Raw genomic sequence first — 24,012 nt, 5'->3', positions numbered from 1 at the left:
CTGACTTGGAACAGAGTCCTTTCAAAAATGGTGTTACAGCAGAATCCCACCAGTACTTTCAAATCTGTCACAGCTTTCTAAAGTCACTGTGTGACTTGTCTATGACAGCACAAAAATAAGCAGTGACAGATAGGAACTCTTCATTTAAGAACACCAGGATATAATGATATTCTGAATGATAGCAAAGATGCAGCCAGTATGCAGAAGTTACCATACCCTTGCTTATGCAGCTGTTATGTAGGAATGCAACTGAAATTCTTTATTGGAAGAATCAGAAGAGTTCTTTGGCACATCCTGTCAGGGAGAAATAAGGCTCACCCACAGAGACTTTTTCAGATTGAGATGATAAATTTTAGGGCAGATATGAAAACCTTCAGGTTGCTTTAGCATTTTAAAGGCAAGTTTTCACAGGAGTCTTAGAAGTGAATAACATCCAGCTTTTGATGAGTTGTTACTGCCATCACTTTCCTAGATGAAAGGAGAATTGAAATCTCCAAACAGAAGTGAGAGATGTTGAAATACTTGATTATGGAAAACTGTGGGTAAGGCCTTCTCTGGGGCTTGGACAATCACTTGTCTGAAAGGGAAAATGGTCACAGATCATCCTTCACAGACTTTACAATCACCCAGGATGTATTATGTCCTCTCAGTTCTGGTTTCTGTCCTGTTTCCTGTTGGGATAATCCTTTGTTCTGAGATGAAGAGTATATTTTCATGCACAGAACATACTTACTATTTACACCTACAGTCTACCTCAATAACTGTTAATTTACAGGTTTCCATAAAATATCTGCCACTAACAAACAGATTATACATTTAGAGACATAGTATTATCCAGTTTATTCCAATATTTATGCTAACAATATACTAGTTGGGTAAGGAAGATCAAAAGAAGATTTCCTTCCTCAGCACTAATGAAAATAACTCACAGTTTTCAAACTTTTAGCAATTCAGTATTTAAATACTCAAGAAAAAAACCCCTCAAACCATGCTTTGTGACTCATCTGGAGTGCTTACAGGTTCAGAAGACCTATACGATCACACGTGTTGGTTGTTAGATGTAGTATCCTTATAACAGCCATTACTACTAAGGAGCTCTTCAGAGCCTCCATGGTGGAGGTGAAGATGATCCAGTAGTTTTATTAAACATTTTCCTTAGAGACTGATTCTACCTAATCTTCTCGTAAGCTTCTACTCCATTTCTCTGTTTTTCACAGTAAGTGTCATGGTATCTGACTACTCTGCATTTCACTTAACCTAGCTCTTAACTCTTTTTGTTTCATATAAAATAAAAAAATGACTAATCTCTTCTTGAATGTTGTGTGATATTCTAAATGGGTTGTAGAATGCATCATATTTTAACCAAGAGAGGCAGAGAGCTTTCTGTCATCTGACTCTGTCTTGAAAAATTAATTCTAATATCTTTTTTTTTAAAAGCTCCTATGCTGATAGGTCACAGCTGGGAAAGGAAATGCTTCATAAAATCAATGAGTCACTTCTGATCTGTTGCCTACTCCTCTGCTAAGGTCACCCCTGCCTGACTGCTGATCATCTGATGGAGATAACACAATGTCAATGGGTTCTCCAAGGGGAAAACAAAAACCCCATAACAGCTCACCTTTTTACCTGCTGTCTGTAAAAGATATGATTTTTTTCCCTAGAAACTTGTCCTCAGTAAAACGGGTACAATCTTGGAGGTCATTAAACTGAATTTAGGTAAAAACAGCTTCAGGGACTGTGAGCTCCTTGTCACTGTTCTTTCTGGTAAAACTTTCTGCTATGAAAATCCCACCAACCCTTTAATGACATTGTAGAGGATGTACACATTTGGCTACTAAGAGCTGATCCTAGCCTGTTAATCCTGCATTTTCCTGACAAAATTTGCCCTTTGGTGGTCACACTGTAAACAATATAGATCAGATCCTTTCTGATCAGATGAAACAGCAAACTCTTCCCATGCTGGCCCTTTCCCAAAGCTGTTTTTCAAAGTGGTCATTCATTCTTCATTGACACATCCAAGCCCACACAGTTTAAACAATTTTCAAAAAGACAGAAGTTACTTTTTAAACCTTTTGATCTTGGGCTAATTTTAAACCTACTCCAGCTGAAATATTTACTGCATGTCTTCCTTATAAATTATGTCATATTCAAAAAAGTGAAAATCCTCATTTCAGCATCATCATCTCAAGTGGAAAAACTGCAAAGCCTCCAACAGAAAATTAGGGAACATTTGTTCTGTCTGTAACAGCTCAAGTGTGCAGCAATTTTTTTCCGTGGCACAGATGTATTTAGGCTTGCTAGCTGGTGAAACTATTGTAGCTATTCTGCTGTGTCCCTGAAGCCAGGCATCCTATGGCTACAAATGACTGTATTATTTAATCATGAAAAGACAAGACTTTGAATAAGAGAAAGCATTTCTAAAAGAAAAGTTACCAAGAACTCCGGGATCTGACTGCATAATTCAATCTCATTCCATTTTTTGAATGAAAATGGAATGCTGCTGAAATGATGTATTTGTGCCTTGGGAGTACACTCAACGAACATTGAAGTGCAATGATGTACTTTTTTCAGCCTTGGATAAAAATCAGCTTTGTCTATAAGAGTACAGGAAAATATACTCTCTGATCATTTCACAAACATTAATCACTTCATCCCTCCATTGGAAAGATATGCACATTGTTCTTCATTTGAAAAGTAGGTAGGTACTTAGCACTTCTTCCAGTCTTAGGGTGTATCCGAAATTCTTTCAAGGGGTTTGATTTTTAGTAAGCATTTGGTATTTCCTCTTGAAAATATGTTTGGTAAAATACCTCTATGAAAACACTTAGTTTTGAAATGTAAAAGACATCAAATCATCAGGCATGTATGCACTTTTGTATTGAATGCTACCATTTTGCTCATGTAAATGCAAGACACAGCTTTTGTAATTTACCCAGAAGTAACTCAAAAATAAAAGACCTGGTGAAATTCTGATGAAGCCTAGGCAACAAATACATATTGCATTTAAATACTAGATGGCACTTTGACTGTACTTCATTTCTTCTTGCCCTTTACATTTCCTTTCATGCGTATCTGATTTTTTAACTTCAGTTTTAGCAAGTCACATTTTTACCTGTTCAGTTGCTGAGACTAAAACCAGCAAAAAGTAGATACACTTTATAAGAGTCTAAAAAAAGCAACAGATTTAGGAAACGCAGCAAGCACAAGAAAGGAATTTAAAAGTATAGTAGCAATGCAAATATAAGAACTTCATCAGAAATAAAGTAAAATCAAGTCTTATATTTTTAAAAACTAGAAAATGCTACTTTTTTGCTGTCCCTGAAAGATAAAACTGTTCCTTTAAATTGGAACAAGTAAGGAAACTTCACTTCTAGATAAATTTTTGCGATGTGAACAGATGTGGTTCTGCTCTGTTCTTAACCTTGTATGCCTGTTTAAGTTCACACAAAGGACTGAGTCCTGGCTATGGGAAATTTAAAGAAGTTAAGGTTAGTGTTTAATCACATTTCACTACACCTTTCAATTAACATCTCTCTACAGTTTTCCCCTCCTGTTGACATTGGCTATCATGGCTTTTTCATAGCTCATCATTGACAAAGAGATTAAATGTTGTCCAAGGATACAGAAAGTGGCAATCTGTACACTAGGGCTGAGGCAGTTCACATTCAGTTTGACACCAGACTGCAGGAGCTGATTCCAGAACAAGCTCTGCTTTGGTCTCTGCAGGTGTCATGTAGAAGAAAACACGCAGTGCAGCTATGGGAACACTCCCTCCAGGAGCAATGGACTTAGTATTGAATTGAACACTTTACAATGGAGAGTTAAAATATTCTGGCCCTCACCTTTTACAACAGTCTATATATAAACCGGCACAAATTTTCACATTAAGTGTTAATTTTGTCTTTGGTTTTTAAGACCAAAACCTCAAATATATCTGTGAATGGAAAGGATACAACATGCCTATAGCAGTGTATTGTCACATTTTAAGTGCTATCACACTGGTTTATATATCATCACAGAGAATTATAGATCCAGTTAGACCTGTGGCAAACAGGCTCCATAGTGAACAATATCATACAGTTTCATTTGCCAATTCTTGAAAAAATCAGGAGTCAGCTGCTTTGAAGTTGTACTTTGATCTCACTGAGACCTACAACCTGGCTTGTAGCCAAAGAAAGGGATATTCCATGAATGAAAAATTGAGCACCAGAATTTTAGAGTAGTATCAAGAACACAGACAGAGGGAAGCTGAGACTGCTAGGAAGTCAAATTTCATTTTATAATCACTAAACATTGAGTGATACCACACAAGACAGATGAATAAATTTTTGTGGTGTTGAATCCCATGTTATGCTTCGAACCTGCTATTAAGATTCGCCAATAATTCTAAATAACTTCCTGAGGTCACACCATTCACTGCACTTTTAAGGTCCAAAAGGATAGACGTGCAGGTGAGCAGACTAGTTAGGCATGAAGTCAGACAAGCTTCATCTTTAAACTGTGATTGTATGTAAAACAAGAATATTTTCATCCCTGTCTTCAATTACATTATTGATGTTTAAAAATTATCCTCAGTTCACTACTAAATTATCACTCTGATTTCCTTCATGAGGTCTCAGATTTTTAGCTCCTCATCTGAGGTCACTGTGTGGCCCAAGAGCCCATGGGGGTGATGCAGTGCCACACCTTCCCTCCCTCTTTGAAGCCTCTAGGATGTTATTTTGCCCAACTACTTTAAAATAAAATCAATAGGTCCTCATGCACGTATGCTTGCAGTTTCACAATTTTGCTGACACAAAATCTTTATCTTGTAACAGAAGGAAAATATGATTTTTCTCATTGTATGCACACTATATGAAAAGAACTCTATGTACTTTTACAAAGTTACCTATTCTTTATCCTAAATTGAAGTCCCTATGATAACACACTCCTTTTTGTTCCTTTATAGGCTAGAAGATCTTCAGACAGAACTTTCTTTTGCCCTTCCTTTGTTCCTCCCTCCGTTCCCCTTGTTCCTCCCTCCCTCCCTCCCTCTAGGCATAATTTATCGACATGGGCTGGCTGACATTTCATTGTGATGATTACCTCTGGGAAGGAGACTTGATTATTAACAGGTCAGCTGGACTCTTTATGCTTTAAAGAACAAAGTTTCCCTCTCTTTCAAATGTACCCTCAGTTTAAGGATACCTAATTTAACATTTTGACTCTTTGCAAAGAGATCATGGAATATTCTGAGCTGGAAGGGATACATTAGGTTCATCAAGTCCATCTCTTAAGTGAATAGTCTATGCAGGGATCAAACCCACGATCTTGGTGTTCCTAGCACCATGCTCTAACCAGCTGAGCTCACCCATGTGCTGAAGAGGGGCTTACTAGCAACTACCTCAGGTGTTAATGACACATAAATTGATATCAAACATTAAATGTTCTGGAATACTACTTTGATTCCCAAGTTAAACACCCAAGGCTAATTCAGAATAGCACACCTATATCTTTGTTTTCCATGTGTAAAACAGAACTGTACCTCTCTTCACACAGCTGATGTAAATATTAATGTCTTTGCTAAGAACAATGACACAGCATTATGGAGAAAATAGATTGGCCTTTAATTCTGTATTCAATGAAAGCACTAGATGGCATTTAGTAAATAAAGCATGGGAGTCTGTGAAATAAAGGCTGAAGATGAAAGGCACTACTGAATGGCTACCATTCAGTAAGTACTACTCAGTTGGTGCACTAAATGAGGCAGGGGACCCATGGGAAACATTTGGTCTTGCAATTAAGGACTATCAGAGGCATATGCAGAGGGGATCTGAATAAAGGTTGCATGGAAACACTAATTCTGGAATTTCCTAACCTCAGAGTGGTAGATTTTTCAAACTTGATTTATTTTTAATGTCATTTTAAGGAAATATGTAATATATATGATATTTGCAGTCCTTTATACTAAACTGTCCTTCACTCACAGCTTCTAAGGGGAGGAATTTTATTGTCAAGGGCATCAGTGAATGGTAAAATATCTTTGAAATCACAAAGGAGAATAACATACCCTAAGCAGACATACTGAACATTGTCAGAATAACAATAAGATGTAAGAGTGCTGAGGCCCATTCTATAAGTGCAGCTGTTAAAAGAAAAGTTGCTTTCTGGTGAAAAGCCCCATTACTCAACAAATTTTAGGAGTAGGCACTGGAAAATATATGAATGAGAATGACCTTGTTTTGACAGGGAAGGAGAAAAGGCCTCAACAAATCTGAAAGAGCTCTTTCTAGATCACATCTCAGCACTGTCTCAATCCACTTCTGCCCTGGGGTAGCTCATGGTTGCACATGTTGCTGTTCTCTCTGCTATGGGGTTGGACTTTATCTTAAGGAAATGTGGAAAGGCTTGCAGCCAAGGGCTCTGGTTACTAACTAGGGAAGACTTTGCTTAGGACCGCTGACATGGTGCTTCTTAGAGGCTCTCTGAAGGTGTCACAGTCTGAGGGAAATCTGTAGCTGGTTCAATTTTACCCAGAGGTTCAGCTCAGCTGTTGAGCTGACTTTAAAGGCTTCTGCTATGCAGAGCCTGGAAGTAGATTCCTAACGTGAATAATCATATCAGTATTATTACTGAATCATGACATAGAAGCATAATTTAGTATTGTATCCTATTGGTTTGACAGTTATGCTTTTCCATGTCCAGAAGTCAGACCTTGCCAGCAGGAACTCATCTCAAAATCTCAGTCAGACTGATGAAGCTATATGCGGATAAAGCTATACAATGCCATAGATTTTGCACTTGCCTAAAAAGGGTGCAGTGTCAATTCTCCTGGAACATTCACCTGCTGTCAGGGAAAGTCATAGAATCAAACATCACCACCCAAACATTCTAGAGAGAGCCTTGGATTGTAGTAGGCCTGTCTTGCCTCAGTGTTGGGATCACACTACTTATACAAAGAAAGGAGAAGTAGCTTCAATGTAGTACTGTAGTGATCTACTAATAGTACATTAAAGTTAGTATCTTAGGAGTGTGTTGCATTATGTGGGCATATCAGTATATTTAGCAGGGGGTTGTCTCAAAAATTGTTCCCTGCTTCATGCAAGCAGCTCAGACTGCTTTTGTTTGCAGTTAGAAGAACCTTCAATCACAAAAAGTCACTTAGCCAGCTGAAAATATACCCTTAAGTAGTTGTGATTAGTTAAAAAATTGTTTATGGTGCACAAGCCTCTCAGCTGTTACTGCTAATTCCAGGTCAAATTCTACAAATCTGTACATTATGATGTGCAAAGTTCATCACATTCTTCCCACGCCAGACATTTAGATCACTATGATATATATCTACGAAGTACAACTGGCACAGCATATTGCAGAGTTGATCATTATGTAAATGAACACATTTTTAGGTCAGCAAATTGACAGAGACTACAGTTCTAATCTCCTTGTAAATAATATTATTTATTTTTTTCAAACTTCTGTACTGAGAAAGCAAAAGAAATACCTTAACACTACAAATTCATAAGTATTTTAAAAATTTTAGCATTTCTGTTCTATGCACAGCATAGTTTGTGAGTTAATCAGTTTGTTTTCCTTAAAGCCAACTAAATGGCAAGAAATCTTGTCTGATCTTTCTAGTAACTTCAGACACAGGGACAGTTTTATAGTGTAAATAACAGTCAGGTTAAATTGCCACTATAAAAACTTTGTACTCATGATCAGTGTTTTCTACTTTTCTAGAATGTATTTGCGTTTTGACATTGCAAAAGCAGAATATATATTTTTTGTTCTTGTTGTTCTTGAATATATAAAGAACCCAGCCCAGCAGCTAAATCAAGATAAAAGACATCAGTATTCTCTTTTCCCTGGGATGTATCAACCATCATTAGGAATGCAGACAGTAAAAAGGCAATTTGGGTCTCTGAGAGCAGGTTGCAAAAATAATTTACAGTTGTGTTCACTGTTGGCATAATACTAAATCACATCAAGACTCTTCATTTGTTCAACCTACATTCAGTATCATATTAAAAAGAAGTCTTTCCATCGGTATTTTCATTGTTTTTTTGCAAACAGGATATTTTCTTCTAGAGTCCTAATGTGCCAATAGAGATATCTCTGCACAGATATCAATTAGTTACTTTCGTTGTAACGATAGACATTACAAATCAGGCACAGTGTGGAATGAAAGGAACTTATTACAGCATTTGTCAGGCAGAGTTGCTTCTCCTTCCTTTTCAATTATACGCAGGAGCAGTTCAATCAATGCTCATATATTAAATTTACTGCCAGTTTTAATTACTGAAAATCTAGGACAAACACACTGAAGTCTTACATATTTACATAGGTTACATATTTTTTCTTTCTGGAACATTTTGCAACTGAGTGCTATCTCAAAGTGCTTCATCAACTGTGAGTTAATCAGGAGAGCCACATGTAGCAGTTAATACTGTTGCCCCTTTCTGTAAGCAGTCTGTGTTTAAATAAATAATTTTTCTAGCCTCTCAGACTGAACAGTGGAAAAATCAGAAAACCTTCTCTGATTTTCATAATGACTCAGTTTGGTGTGTACCAAGTAAAGCTACCTTCTGTTCCCTTCAACTATGATCTGACACAGAAATACTTGTTGGGATATAACTTCAAAATATGATTAGCTTTGGTTATGTTGTGATTCTCCTCTGTTTAGAAAAATACATTCTTTCTTTGCTGGATTCCCTAGTTTCTTCTTCCATGAGCCAGAGCCTGCTATCACCAAAATGTCTTTTCACTGCTGCTGCACTGCTATGAAAACTCTCCTATCACTCAAAAACCAAAGATCTGTCTGAGTCTTCATCCTGTCTTTGGCATGAATCTGATCTTTATATTGTGAAATATGTGTACTAACCTTCTTTTCTATTCTGCTTATTTTCAAGCTCTGTAACTCTGTAACCCTGGGTTCCAGAGAGGGGAGAACCAGTGCAGGGATGAGCCATTTCACCAAGATTTCAAGCTTGTCTCTTAAGACTTCAAAGTAGTTTAGATCAGTAAATACCTTCCCCTCTGAAAACATTAAAAAAAATGTATTGATTAGTAAATTTTAATATTATTCTTCCTTATGCCTTTGGAAGGTTAATACTCTTAAAAAGAGAAAAACACCCGAAACACTTAGGAAAAAGAAAAGTGTTTTAATCTGGACTCCAAAATATCCCTAATCCTCTGAATCTTCAGGTGCTTCTCTGAAGTGCCCTCAGATGCTGTCTAGGTCACAGGCTGCCCACCTGGCTTTGAGACTCCAGTTATTTTCTCTAGTGTTAGAGCTCACAGATTATTTCCACATTACTCACTACCTTAGTGACATGCTTTTGTCCTTCAAAGCAAGGCTTTTACAGTGTGGTAACAGTGCTAAGAACTCATTTCCTCTGAACTGCAAATCTGAAAAGAGGCTAAGATGGCTTGTGGCACCCTGTCAAGTACTGTAAATTGTTCTCACAGCACCATATCTCAAAGCTGATGGCAGTAGTGTAAACTTAAGGGTGGGTACGGTTGGAAGGTAACACCCACAGAGAAATAGTGGGGTATCAAATCTGCTCTCTGTCAAGGAGGTCAGAACAAATTGGCTGACTTCAAGGAACAGAATATTTTTTCTGTCAGGTCTTCCGAACCAGGCTAGATTCCAAATCCTATGTGTGTTAATTCTGTCTTGTGTATTACTGACTGATGATATGTGAGAATGGAAGAAACATGAAAGAGGACACATTTGCTCTCCTATATTTGTATTGTCTTGACCTGGAAAGAAAAAGAAAGTTTTTGTCTCTATTAAATCTTATTGATGACTCTGGCACCAAACCTGTGCCATTCTTTTTGTGAACTATTTCCGAAATTCTTTGGATTTTATTGCAAAAAAACCCCAGTAGTGCTTCAAGACAGATGGAATATAACTATTAAAAAACTCTTAGATTAAAAAAAAAATTCTATTTAACAATGAAGTTATGAAAACCTATATGATGACTTAATTTACTGCTTACTAAAAGCATTATATTAAATACTAATAGAAAATGTAGTATGCTTGCTATCATAGTGTTAATGCATACAAAATTACCAAGCTGGTAGAAGTAAGTTATCAAATTCCAAACATTCACTTCATTGACTTGAGAGAACTCAATCAAACTGGCTGCATCCTCTTCCTATGCTACAGAAAAGAAGCCATTATTCAAAGCATTTATTTTAATTACAGATTCCATTTAAGGGAAGAAATTTGGACAGACTTGATAAGGTAAAAATTTTGTTTCCTCTTCTAGCCCATGAATAAAATCTGGGTATAAAGAGGAGAAGATGAACTAATTTTAGAAAAATAAAGGATTTGGTGTTAAGAAAAAGTCTCTTTGATGCATTAATAATAAGTGTTTTTTCTTTTTCTACTTAGAGACCTTTCTTGGTGGTTTGGAAAGATTTGCATGAGGTTGGGCCTAAAGTAATTTTGCTTAGATTTAGAAGAAAATGAAAAATAAACCCAAGATTTTGGTTGTTTTTCAATTTTCTTTCAGCTTGCCATAATTTTTAAGACAATCATTACATAATAAATAAAAATGTAGAATAATTTAAAAAATGGATATGATAATTAAGGACTTTAATTGCTATAGGGTCAGCTTTCTAAATTATCTACTTTTTGCTTGCCATGTCCTCCTGCATTAGTAAAGACAAATGCCTCATGTAAGAAATGCCCTGTAGAAAATAGGAAATTATATATATACATATATATGCATAGCTATATATGTATACATATATAAAATAGGAAAAAAATGGAATGTGCCGGTGGAAATAGAATTTAAGAAGTATGAAGCAAATTATTTACTCATTTGAATAATGACCAAAGTCCTGTAATTTCAATCTCTTTGAATCAATTCAGTCTGCCCAAAAAGCACAACAAAACAAAGAAAAGCATTGTTGTACAGATCACCTCAAGGACTTGTAACAGTTTATAGCATGTTAGCTTTGTAAGAAGCTTTGCAAATGAATTTTGGGGAAGCCTTGAGTACCCAAGAGATTACTGGCCTGAGGCAATGAACCAATCATAAGAACACAAGGGTTGGCAGTATGTTTTTGTTCTCTTGCTGTATGCATCCCGAAAGATGGTTTATGATAATTGTCCATTGTGCCTTTTCCTCTTTCCCTTTCCATAAAATGCAGGCCTAGTAGTGAATGTGAAAAGGTTTTTTGACAGCAAACATAGTAAAATGAAACATGCCTAGCAGACACAAAAGATTGGGTGCATGAGGGAATTAAAATTGTCAGTGCCCATTGCCCCATTGCCCATCAGTCTCCCAATATAATTATTCATTTTCTAAGGTAAGTGCCTAGAATGTTTCAATGAATTAAGGAGAAAGACCTGAACCTGAACCATGTTTTGAGTGCAGCTTAATCAACAGCACCAGGGAACACTGTGCTTAAATTATGAATCTATTCATATTTACTGAAGCTAAGGTTTGTGAAAGATACCCTGTATGACAAGCCAAAAAATTAATTTATATCATTCTATTTGATCTCCAGCCTGCCAGTTACAGAGAGGGTATAGGCAATTCAATTTAGCTACGTAGTTCAACTCAAGTGTGTCCTATAACACTCTGAATGCAGTCAGCATTATTTATAAAACCAGCCTATGCCCTTATTTAATGATTTGGCAGTCGTGCTAAACCATTGAACCTTTTAGTGAATGGTGTTAGCTGAATGTCAATACATACATATGATTGCCTTTCATCTGCACAGAGAAATGGTAATTAGGATTTCCATTGAATTTCTGACAGAGGCGAAGCTGAATTAAAGTCTATTTATAAATATTTTAATATCATAAAACAGCCTTAGAGCATTCAATTTGAGCAGCACTGTAAATATGCCCTTCATTATGTAAAGGTTGGCTGTTTAATAACAATATGCAAATAACTTTGCAAGAGAATTTTTGTTTTTATATTTTCCCTTTGTTTTTTAGACACTGTTTCTCCCACTGGGGAAAGTGTACAGACAACTCTACTATCACTTTCATTGTTTATTTGTATGTATAGAACTTATTTATAGTTTTCAGCTGAATAAAAAAAACTTCTACGCCTGGCAGCTTTTTTTCATTAAAGTTTCTATTAAAACTTAGTGTCATGGCAATATTCATTATTTACAAATCAAAGTCTAGTGGCAGAAGCAGAACTTCTGATACTTTTTAGCCTGTATGACTGCAGATAAATATCCATCCCATAAATCCAAATTCTTACTCATGCTAGAATTCATTCATTTTATCTGTTTCTAGATAAAGACGATCATCATGCTCCAAGGGTGACTTGCTGTGACCATAAGTAAGTGACTTTATTTTGGAAGTGGATTTTCTGCCCAAAAAAATCTGAAAACACCTAGCTTATTCATGTGGTCCTTTTTTTTTTGACAAGAATTCCAATAATGTTAGGATGACAAAGAGACAGCAAAGATGAAATCAGAATTTGAATGAATTTTAATATACAGATAGATGCAGGTGAGATTCCTAGTAAACCAACAAGGTGCAAGATGTAAAATTGTCATGACAGCAGAGGAGGCAGACCCCAACAAAATAATATTTCTGCTCACCTCCAGAACCCCAGCAAGGTTAAAGCCTATGCTCTGCAATGAAATCAAGAACATTCTGACAGTTTTACTGCTAGTAAGGTATAGAGCTTCAGGGTTTTGTGTGGAACTGTCTTCCTATTCAGAGCAATATTATGTGTTCTGTATCTTTTGTCTCTTTCTCTCACCAGGTAGTTTCATCCTTCACCATCAACTTGTGGTAGATTTTCAAACATTAAAGTCCTGTTTTGGCCATTGTACAAGGAATCTCTTTAACTTATCTTTCTGAATTTATATAACACTGACACAAATTTGCTATCTTTCTACTTGTTCTGAAGTTTGTTGCATTAGCTGAAATCGTATACAACAATTCATAGATCAGTGAGCAACTTGTTTACAATGCCAGGGATAATTTTTTTACATGATTTTTGTGTGGGGGTTAAAATAAAAGAAGCACAAAACTCATATGTATGGTCTGAAAAATAAGCATAGACAAGTGACTTTGCAAAAGTTTTTGAGCAAGAATCACCTCAAGGAATCATAGAGGAGAGATGGAAATGACCAAAGTGATGGAGATGTTCCCTTCATCTCAATTCGCTTTCCTAGCATGTCCATCACTGAAGACAATTACAACTACAGAATGATAGCTCAAAAATATTAGGAACAGTTGAACTAGAAGAACACCACAAGGTACCACCTCAACATGAAACTAGTGTACTACCAAAGAATTTTACACCTCAATTTTTACTTACTGATCATGTAATACCATTCTGGGTCACAGAGGAAAATCCCAAGCAGTTCATTTTGTCTGTGGCAACCATGCTGCTCCTTGCCAAGGAAAAGTGAGACCTTCACTTCTCCGGGGAGACATTACAAACCTAGCACTTAGTAGAGTATGCTGTAGGATAGCCATAGTCTCAGATATCAGTGCTGTATGGGTAGAGTGTGATTTCTTGACTCAGTTATTTCTATTTCAACCAGGCAGCTCTCTAGAATAGTTTGCCTGCTTTAGTAAAAACTTGGAGGTCACTAAAAGCTTTGAAAATGGGCCTTAGATGACATGTCTTCAGCAAAGAAGACAAAATATTAAGCACTAATTCTATCAACAGTTTTGTTATTGCGAACACAAAACATCTTGTTTATATAAACATTTGCCAAAACACAAATACAAAAATCATGCTTTGAGGTAGCTCTCTGTATTCTTCTACAATTGCTGATCTTTATTATGAAGTTAATTTTAACAGGCTTTCTAGAACTGGTCAGATATTCAAGGAAAAATGAAATATATTATTGAGTGAAATACTTTAATATTCCACTTATGGCTTCTAGGTGTTTGCTTTCAGTCACACTTGAATGGCATTTTCCTTGGAAGAAATAGCTGCTTTTTATTAAATCTGAAGGAAGGACACTGCTTATTGAATGGAAAAGTTGTCATGCTTTTAGAGGGACAAAATTCTAATTTTTCCTAGGAAATTAATAAAATTGTAAAGAGTACAAGCTGTGACAGCATTAACTGAAGGACCAGGGGAGTTTCAAAACTATTTCTTTAGTTCTGGTCAGGATAAGGCTTTGATTTATATCTCCTGGGTGTCCCCACTTACTGCATTTTTATTTATAGCTCATTAAATGGCTTCCTGTCAGTCTGAGGTAAACCAGACAATGTGCTTTAGCAGGATATCTACTGGGCTTCAGCTACTAATGGGTACTCAGGCTACCAGAAAAGAGTAGATACAACTAGTCTGAAATGGAATTGCTGGTAAGGGAGTAGTGCTGGTAAGGGCATAGAATTCCAGTAGTGTTTATTGTCATTGTACTGTTTATGTTTACTGTTTATCTAGTATCCATTCCTATTGTACCATGCTATTCACTAACAGTTGTATCTAATTCTCTCACTGGCAGCTTCTCCAAGGGCTTGCTTCATGTTAATCAAATATACACAAGACACATTGAAAAAGAGTTTATGGTCTTGTCCGTAGGAGCAGCGTTTTCAGGGAGTTTATTGAGAAATATGAAGATCTAGAAAAATCTTTAAAACTGTTGTCCCTATTTTGGTGAGTTACTTTTTATTTTAGTTCTCATAAGCAGAGGCAACAAAGAGGAGAGAAATATGCCAGTCATCTATCACTTTCTTTCCATGACCAGGTAGAAAGATTTCTGAGCATTATAATCAAATATATTAATTTGATGTTTCTCTGTAATCATTATAGCATTTGTCATGAAAGCACATGTATAAAAGCTAGGTTTTAACTATAGGTAGAATTTTCAAAGAACAGTGGCTGTGCTCTGGGAAGACAGAAAGTATCTATCTTCCACTAAAATCATGTAAAAAAAATTTCATGTCAAGACTAACAAGGGTCAAAAGCCAAGATGTTAATTCACTCTTACCATGATCATAGACTGCAGTGAGAAATGAGCACATTAGATCATTCCTATGTGGATTTTTTTATTTCTCTGGCTGAAGCTGACAAATAGACTCATTATATTATTAGATTTGGGTCATTAAAGAGAGCTAATGACCACCTGTAGCAAAGACTACCTGTAGGAAAGGCTAGGGTTGGGCTACCGCACATCAGCATCAAGTTAAGTGCAACGTAAAGCTTGTCTACCTACTCCAGTCTCAGAAGGTACATAATTACTAATTCCTAATGCACCATCACAGATATTAAAGCTTGTTCCAAATAAGGCCTGATTGTCTTTTTGAGCCTACATAACACAATTTCTGCAACCTTAGCCAAGTACTGTAAACTTATTGTTAAGGCAACCTATGATCTCAGAATTTATGACCAAGTAATAATCCATATACACATATCAGCTTTCAATTTTGAAAACTGAGGTTTTATTGTGCTCTTTTAAATTAATTTAGGAGTTAGCTTTCTTTAATTGTATTATTATAAGTCCTTTCCCATCACCAGATAAATTTGTAGTTTCAAGTTGGAATCTTCATACCATTTAATAAGACCCAGAGGAGAGAATACAATATTATGAAAACTATCCTCTATTGATTGCATTAAAATTCTGTTAACGATAGAATTTTTAAAATATTCTAGATATTCTGTAGACCAGGATTCCTGGTAATTACCTTTATCTTGTTATAAAGATGTGAGAAACTAGCAAAATATACAAAACAAGCAGGATAGGTGAGTGTGTTGGACAGAGAATTTGAGTAGGTATGGTTAAAAACAAGTAGGAAGTATAGAATCCTTAAATATTCAGCGATAGCAGTAGCAGTAGCATCAGCTTTTCCATGAGTTCCAGAAGACCTGTCAGCAGAGGAGCTTCAATTTCCTGAACTGAGGCATAAGATACCCAACCAAATTGTCCCATGAGAAGTATTTTACACATTGCAGTGGCATAGTATAGAGAAGGTAAGGGATTATATGATCTGAGAACTGTTTACTGTTTCTGTTTAGAAAATATGTGATCTCCCTTTGTACTCATGGAGAATTTAAAAGTTACAAGTCCATGAGAATCTTAATTGGTGGCTGACTCCAAAAGTAGAAAAGGTGTAGATGAAACAGTGATTCAGACAAGATAAGAAGTCCTTAATATGACTGGTCTGGAGAGGCACAATTCCTGAAGTAATAAATAAATAATAATAAAAAAAATTACCCAGGACCAATCTATCTTGCCTGCCTTTTTAGTGATAAACAGGGTGAAAACAGTGCAACCACAAGTTTGGTCATCTCTGAAAAAGATCTGACCATTTTCTGTTTTCTTTTCCTGAGTGCTAGATTTGCACCAGAGAGCTTAAGTATGGTGTGTATGAGCTTGTGAAACCCAGAAGTGTCCTCCAAGATATGTACAACCTGTAACTATTGGTTTGTGTTTGTGTCAAAGGAAAAGGGAGAGGAATAGCGGTATATTTATTTTTCTTGTAATCAAAAGATATAATAGCTTATGACAAGGTCTATTATCCCCTGGAAGGAAAAGGAAATAAGGAAATGCCTTTATGCTGCAACAAAAGCTAAATTGCTTCAACTGTCAGCCTCCATTAAGACACACTGAGCAGGGACTGTGATTGCTAAGCCAATTTGTCCATCAGTTTTTGAAAACTACTAGCAAATATAAATAAAGAAATAGAGATGAATGTATTTCTATAGGCATTATTATGGTTGATTTCCATAGATATAAGCCACCCCTGCTGATAATTTTCGTGTCATTGTGGAGATCACTGCTAGGAGCAAAATGCAGCTCTGCTTCAGGACTCTGAGAAAAAAGAAGCAGTATTTTTTTTATTCTAATAAGATTTGAAGAATGTGCCTTCATCCCTGGGGGTTTATCTTTCAAAGGACAACATCAGTCACTTTCCTGAACCAGAGTTTAGGTTTGATTTATGCATTGTCTATCATCTCTTAATGGGGCAACCTGCATTAATAGAATTTCAAATCTTGGTTATCTTAGTGTATCCCAAAAGTTCTCAATACAATCCAAAGTCTCTTTCCATATGGTACTGAAGCACTCTGCCTACAGAAGAAGGTGGAAGCCTGCTAGAGGCAGAATCACTTGGGCTGATCATTTGCTAGCAGGTTCTCAGCAAGCCCATCCCATTGAGAAATGCAGCCAGTAGAATATATCCAATGTCCATGCTTCACAGATTGAGTGTTAGGCTGAGAATTCATAAGGCTGTAAGGCAGAGTCTGCTGGGTTTGTCTGGGGCAGAGTTAATTTTCTTCACAGTGACTGATATGGGGCTGTATTTTGGACTTGAGCTGAACACAGGGTTGGTAATACAGAGATGTGTTTGTGAATGCCTGAGCAGAGCTCACACAGAGCCAAGGCCTTTTCTGCTTGGTTGCTGGCTGGGGTTGAACTATGACACATAGAAAAATAATCTGTTCTGAAAAGAGAGAATTATTTTCCTTGTCCAAAATGAAAATGTATGCTTTTTTAAAAGTAGTAGATTGGAAATTGTGGATTTGCATCTTGCATTCACTCCCACATCTAGTCTGAGCTTCAATTAGAGCAGGTAGCGTAGTTTGTTTGCCTGAGGTAGCTACAGATCATAGCATCTATCTAGTCATCTTTTTTTATTACCTACTTCATCGAGGTGGGTAAAAGTACTTGCTTGAAACTGTCAAGATAATTTGACCCTGAAATTCTTCTCTTAGAAATGCAGAGATGTATAGAGATGAAGAAAAAGAGAATATGAAAAGAATGTTTTCCATGGCTTGAAAAGAGTGGTGGATGAGTGTAAGGGCTTGGCCATGGCAAGAGGAAACTTTAGACAGGGTCAATGACACGTTAACTTGCTGAGTTCTAGGGATAACAGCTGGGCCTGATTTTTGCACAGGATAGAAAATACTCATGATACAAATATCAGAAAGTCCAAGCACCCCTCAAAGAGCTGTATGATGGATGTCAGCTAGGCCTCCAAATATCTTTCCTTTACTGTCATCTATATGATGGGGATAGTAACAAGTATGATAAAGTCATGTTTAAACTGCTAAGGAGTCTAACTTCTTATGTTAGTCACATTTTAACTATTTAATCAGAAATCTTAAAATTCCACTTTTTAGTTCTTTCTTTGTTTCTGGTTTCACTAAAGGGATTTTTTTCTTCAAATTATTAGAAATTGAATGTTAGCAAGCAATAATAGCAGGAAAAAGAACTCATAGATATAGGACACATCTTTCAGTAATATCAATTAGCAGCACTAGGTTCACTGAAATGTGAATTGAATCATTGACTTCAAGAGCATTAAAAGGCCACCAAGGATGTTTTAGATGGAGATGTGAAAGGAAACCTGGAGAGATTTTCAAGCAAAGGTTTTCTTTTGTTTGTAGCAATCTTACTGGTTTCCATAGGGATTTCTAATGAGAAGAAATAAAAAGGAACTGCTCAGCTTGGGTCACCTAGAGGATAAGAGCATATAATCCATTTAAAACAAATTAAGAATCAGGTATCATCTATAACTGTTCTTCTTTTTGATAAGTAAAAGAGAATTTGGAGTCCTAAGAAAACTCAAAATACGGTTAAAATTTGCAGACATCAGTTTTTAATGTTGTAATAGCATTCATTAACTTCTGGAAGTGCTTAAAAATCTAAAATGTGTTCTGTATTCCTATTGAGTTTGTATTTCTTGTTTCAGAGACTTATCTTCTGACTTTTGAGTAAGTATGTTTTCAGCTGGTTTTAGGTCTCTGAAGAATGCCTAAAATAAACCTTTAAAATACTTAGTTATTCCAAGTTAACTGCCAAGATTTAATATGAAATAAATATTCTGGTGAAGATTAGTTCCAGAGTTTATAAAACCTTAGGGAAAGAAAATTATGTAGAAAGCTCAGGGGTTCAGGATTTGCAAGAGCCATTCTCAGCCCATGCTTTGGCAGCAAATTTAACCTCCCCACATCCACAAGGTGTGGAGAACCTCTCTCTTGATTGCTGTGACAGAACAGCATCTTGCAAACTGCATGTGACCCTCGAGAGGCTGAGGAACAAGTCCTCCTCCTGGTATCTCTGGAAGTGGTTAGATTCACTGAGGAGAGTGAACCCTCAGCCTTCACTTTCCTCCAGGGTATGGTCTGGGCAGCTGAGAGGAGCACATAGCACTCTGCATAGGTCTGTCAAATTCTGAGCTATCAGATACTCTATGGAAAGTGAGAAGAAGAAGGATATTCTGACATACTGAAGCACTTTTTGTGGAATAGAACTACTAAGAACCCCTGGACACTGCTTTTACTATAGTCACATGTGGATAGTGAAGAAAAGCTATATTTAAAGTAAAAATAATTATATCATAACACCTGATACGAGAGCCTACAAGCTCCATTAACATAAGGGAGAAGAAAAACGTTTGTTATTGAGAGTTGATAGAGTGCTTGACTTGCATAATCACCTTGTTCACATTTTCCTCTGCAACTAAACTGACAAGAAAATTTTGTAGGTATAAAAATTACATATACAGACATGAAATTCCTTACCTACCTTTATAAGATAAATACACAGGTGCATTTAGAAAAAGACTGTAGACAAACAAACAATAGATATATACAGATATTCTATAGATGGTTGAATAGAATGGAAGGTAAAAATTATTACAGAAATATTTGGACATCTTAAAACAACAAACAGTTCAATATGATTTATTTAGTCAGGGTAGACTAAAATTCACTAGTATAATAACAGAACCATTTGTCTTAGCAAGTATCTTGTTATTGGTGATCAATAATGTAGCTGAGATGACTGATGGCTTTGTTTTCCTGTGGTGCCCCAGCCAGACTAAATTATTTATTTGACATACTGCCTCTTGGCAAATGCTAGGAAACAGTGATAAGAAATTTGCATGCCTCTGTATATACCTCTGAGTGAATATGAGATATTCCTCAAACTTTTGGTGAATGACATATGGCTGTAGTTTGAGGACAGTTTTGCTGATTGGACATGCTTTTGTCTTCTGGCTTGAATAGCAATGTAGACATCAGAGTGAAAACCAAGTGGCTACTTTTTTTTTGGTTGTTGATGGAATTTTCAGAAATATCCAGAATTTGGATGTCTCTGAATACTCAAGAGCCTGTCTCAGTTTGCCAGGATATTTAAGTTGTTAGAGACAATTTTAATTATCTTGAGATAGATAAAAGTGTAAAAATCATAAAATAGCATAAAAACTTTTTAGCAGGACAGAGAAAAAGTCTCCTAAGCTCACTAAGCTCATTATTACTGCCTCTGACAGTGGGCAGTGGGGGAAGATGAGTTGAAGAATGAATGTAAGAGTACAGCCAGTTCAGAACAGTATTTGCCTCTTTGTATTTTGCCATTTTTGTGTCATCTGTTCTCCCCACTGAAGTGTTCTTTTATTAAATATATACAAGCCTTTCAATAACCCCAGGCATCTTTGCTCTTCCCTGTGCTGCTGTGTTACAGTCTATTCAAGATATGGTGATCAAAACTGTACTCAAGGTATGTGTGGAAAAGGATTTACACATAGTTAAACAATATTAATTTTTCCTCTCTATGTTTTCTTTCACATGAGTCATAATATAATTTTTTTTTTCTTTTTATATTTAATCCTATTTTACACCAAATTTATCCTCTTGCTGGGCATGAAGCTGATACTTTCAAACATCTATCCACAATAATTCCAGTGTGTCTTCTGTGAATGTTAAGAAAAATGACAGTTTAGAGACAGTCATTGTGCACTCTTTTCTCCTTACATGTGACTTCGGATTTTTTACCATTTAATTTAATTTGCTGTGTTATAAACCAGTTGCTTAGTATCACAAGTCTCTTCTACAAAACTTAGCTGTCTGGCCTAGGGTGCTGGTACCAGCCTGGAAAACGTGCTCCTGGTACTATGGTGCTGCACTCAGCAGACACAGCTGTGGCTTGGCGTTTGTTTGGCTCTGCCAGGACACCTATGGCTCAGTGCTGGAGGATGGAAGAGGGGCTTTGTTCTTTTGTAATTCACAACAGGGGAACACCACACTGACTTTCCACTGCAATTTTTCCAGTATTAGAAGCCAATTTTGGTGCTCATGTCTGGCCAGTTTTGTGATACCTAGCTTCCAATGTCTTTGGTCTTGAGATCTGTAGCACAGCAAGATGAATCTCTTGAGTGCTGGAAAATGTGTTGTGTCTTGCTGTGAATCTTATGCAGCAGCTAACAGCACTCCAAAGCTTTTGTTTATTGTACCTATTCAGAGAAAATTAGTGTGCTTTGAAGAGGTAAGGCAGAATGGATGATTACGTATGCTGCTGAAAACTATTAGTTCTCATTTGCTTAACACCATTTCCTAATGTACAACTCTAAAACTTTTCACAGGACCTTTAAAATACAATCAGTTTTCCTTGGCTATTTCCTAATAATTCAAACTGAGTGCAGAACCTGACATGCAATCAGGCTAATACAGGTCGATATCCATTTTCTTTCAGTTAAATAGGAATTTTAACACAGTGAAACCAGCTGTGGAATCACAAACAGCTACTGTATATTTATCTGTCTGTTTGCTGAAGAGGCAGGATGGGGACTGATTCAGCTGCCTTTAGTCATGCTGAATGAAACCCTCCACTGTAACTCACTAGGTAAAAAAAAGCATATCACTGCTGATTAAGACAAAACTAGTTTGAGAATCACTCAATCTTATCCATATCTTTTTTATTTACATTTCATTCACAAATATAAGACTTAAATACTTTACAATTTGGTGTGATCTCACTCGGGAAAGTGGAGAGAAGAAGATATTCTCTAATTGGAAGAGTTAAAAATACAGCTTGTGAGATCAAAACCAGGCCCCACATAAAATACCCACAAAAAATCCTAAAAAAAAATTTACCCACTTGTGCAGAGGGATCTTCCGCTCTGTTTTTAGCAACACACAGTAATGGAAGTTGATGGCTAGAATCTGCACATCAATTCTGCACCCAGCTAAAATTGCCACAAAATCTTAGGATGCCATGAGGGAAGGAACTGTCAGAAGCTTTCCTAAAGACTATGGCTAGATATTTCTGAATAGAACTCTGAGATGTCCAGGACTTAATTTTACATGTCATCCAAGAAATGCCACAGTCCCCCCAGATGATATAGCAAATTATTCATGCATAAACTTAATTACCCATATGACATTTATTACAAACATCTATCTGCATTGGCTGGTTATGATAGCCTGAATTCTGAGTTTTTAATGTTGCTATGATGTAGTCATTAAAACAAATTAGGGACAGAAAAAAAATTGCTTAATTTTTTTACAACTAAGATAGTTTTTGCTTTTGTTTTCAAGGCTGAGTGACAGATTTTGCTGATGCATTAGTCCATAGAGTTGAATAGTCTACCTGAAAGTGACTGACTTGATTCTGCTGGATCAAGTCTTATAGGGCATAGATAAAATGATTAAATTTGATTTGTTTCTAGGTCTCAAATTATCATTTGCTTGTGTTTGGAAAGAAGATGACTGCTAGAGACCAAAAAGGAGGAAAAGGCCCATGGAAGACAAAATGATTGAGGTGAATTGTGGACTACATATAAAACTTTTACAAACGGTTGAACAGACAATAAGATATCCAGAAAAATGAAACTGGGAGAGGATTTCCATCAGATCAGGGTGTCATACTTTATTGTCATACTCACCTGGCTCCATTTCATTCGTTTCACTGCAGGTGGGTGAAAGAGCTATGACGAAGTTGCATATAAAGAAATTGACTGTGAACATACAGATAGACAGCTTTAGGCTCTGGGGATACTAAGCGAACATCTATGAAAATCCTGTAGGATTGCTCAGCACGTAGTTGAGTAGAAGAGAGTGATGTCTAATCCAAGAGCTATGAACCCTGACATAACTAACACTTGTGAAGCCTTAGTTGCCATGATTTCCAAGGCATGCATATGAGGGACACATTATTTACAATGGGTGAGAATACTAAGACTTGACCCTTAAACATATACACTATATAGTCATAGTGTATTATTCTACTAAGGTAGATTCTGCATTTTTCCATAATTTTAATTATGGTAACTTATTGTTTGAAAACAAACAAGGTCTTGCTTAAAGAGTTTTTCTTCCTTCTTTCTCTCTCCCTTCTATGCATGTTATAATACAAACCCTTTTTTCATGCCAGTCTCTATATTAAACTGAGCTCTTGTACTAGGTTCAATACAATTTGCACAGAAAATGAGACTAACTGTCCCCTATGGTTTGGGTCATCTGAAGGATAACATCTATTGGAAGAACTGTGTGAATTTCACCTATGGAAATAGTGAGGGGGGGGGGGAAAGTTTAAAAGAGTTTAATTAATTTGCATCCCTAAAGGTGAAGAGTTAGGCACTGTTGAGAATTAGAGAGTTAAAGCTACATGGGATGATTTGGTGTGTCATATTGAATTATGACAGCCTATATCCATGTCAAACAATGTGCCTCTAAGGAGAAGATGTGGAAAGTCAAGGAAAATTTCTAGAGTTACCACCAATATCCCTGAAGTTCCCATTCCATAGTGGGTTTAAAATAAATACTAAATATTCAGAGCAGAAATGCAGCTGAGAAGGAACAGTTTGGAACCAAAGCATACAGGGGCCCTGCAATCACAGAAAATGTCTGCAGATTGTTAGGGGAGAGATAGTCAAGATACTTCCACCACATGTTTTTAATGGTTTAAAATCTTTTACATTGACATTATTGTTTCATTTGCATTGCATATAAGATGGAAGATCAATGCATCGGCATCAGTGACTGTGACAAATCTTTACACACAGGTACAGCCTCTTGGAAAGAATTTCATGCTATTGAAAATTCTGAAAATTATATAGAGAGCAGGAGTTCTTGCCTCCCAGAGATTGTTGTGGAGCCACAGGCTGCTTTATGCAGACAATTTTCTGAGGATAGGCACAACTAAAGGTCTCATGTCAGTTGAACAATGAATTAAAAAAAACCCTATCTACAAGAAATTCTGTATGCAGAAAAGAGCAACAGGTTATTCTTAATGCAATGATGTGCATCTGAAGGATTGCTAAGGATCTAATAACTGTCTATCCTGATAAATCTAACTAGAACTCCT

The sequence above is a fragment of the Passer montanus genome, unplaced genomic scaffold (genome assembly GCF_014805655.1).
Source record: "Passer montanus isolate IOZ18808 unplaced genomic scaffold, ASM1480565v1 scaffold75, whole genome shotgun sequence".
Taxonomy (NCBI): domain Eukaryota; kingdom Metazoa; phylum Chordata; class Aves; order Passeriformes; family Passeridae; genus Passer; species Passer montanus.
The sequence above is the reverse complement of the archived record's forward strand: the minus strand, read 5'-3'. Positions refer to the sequence as shown.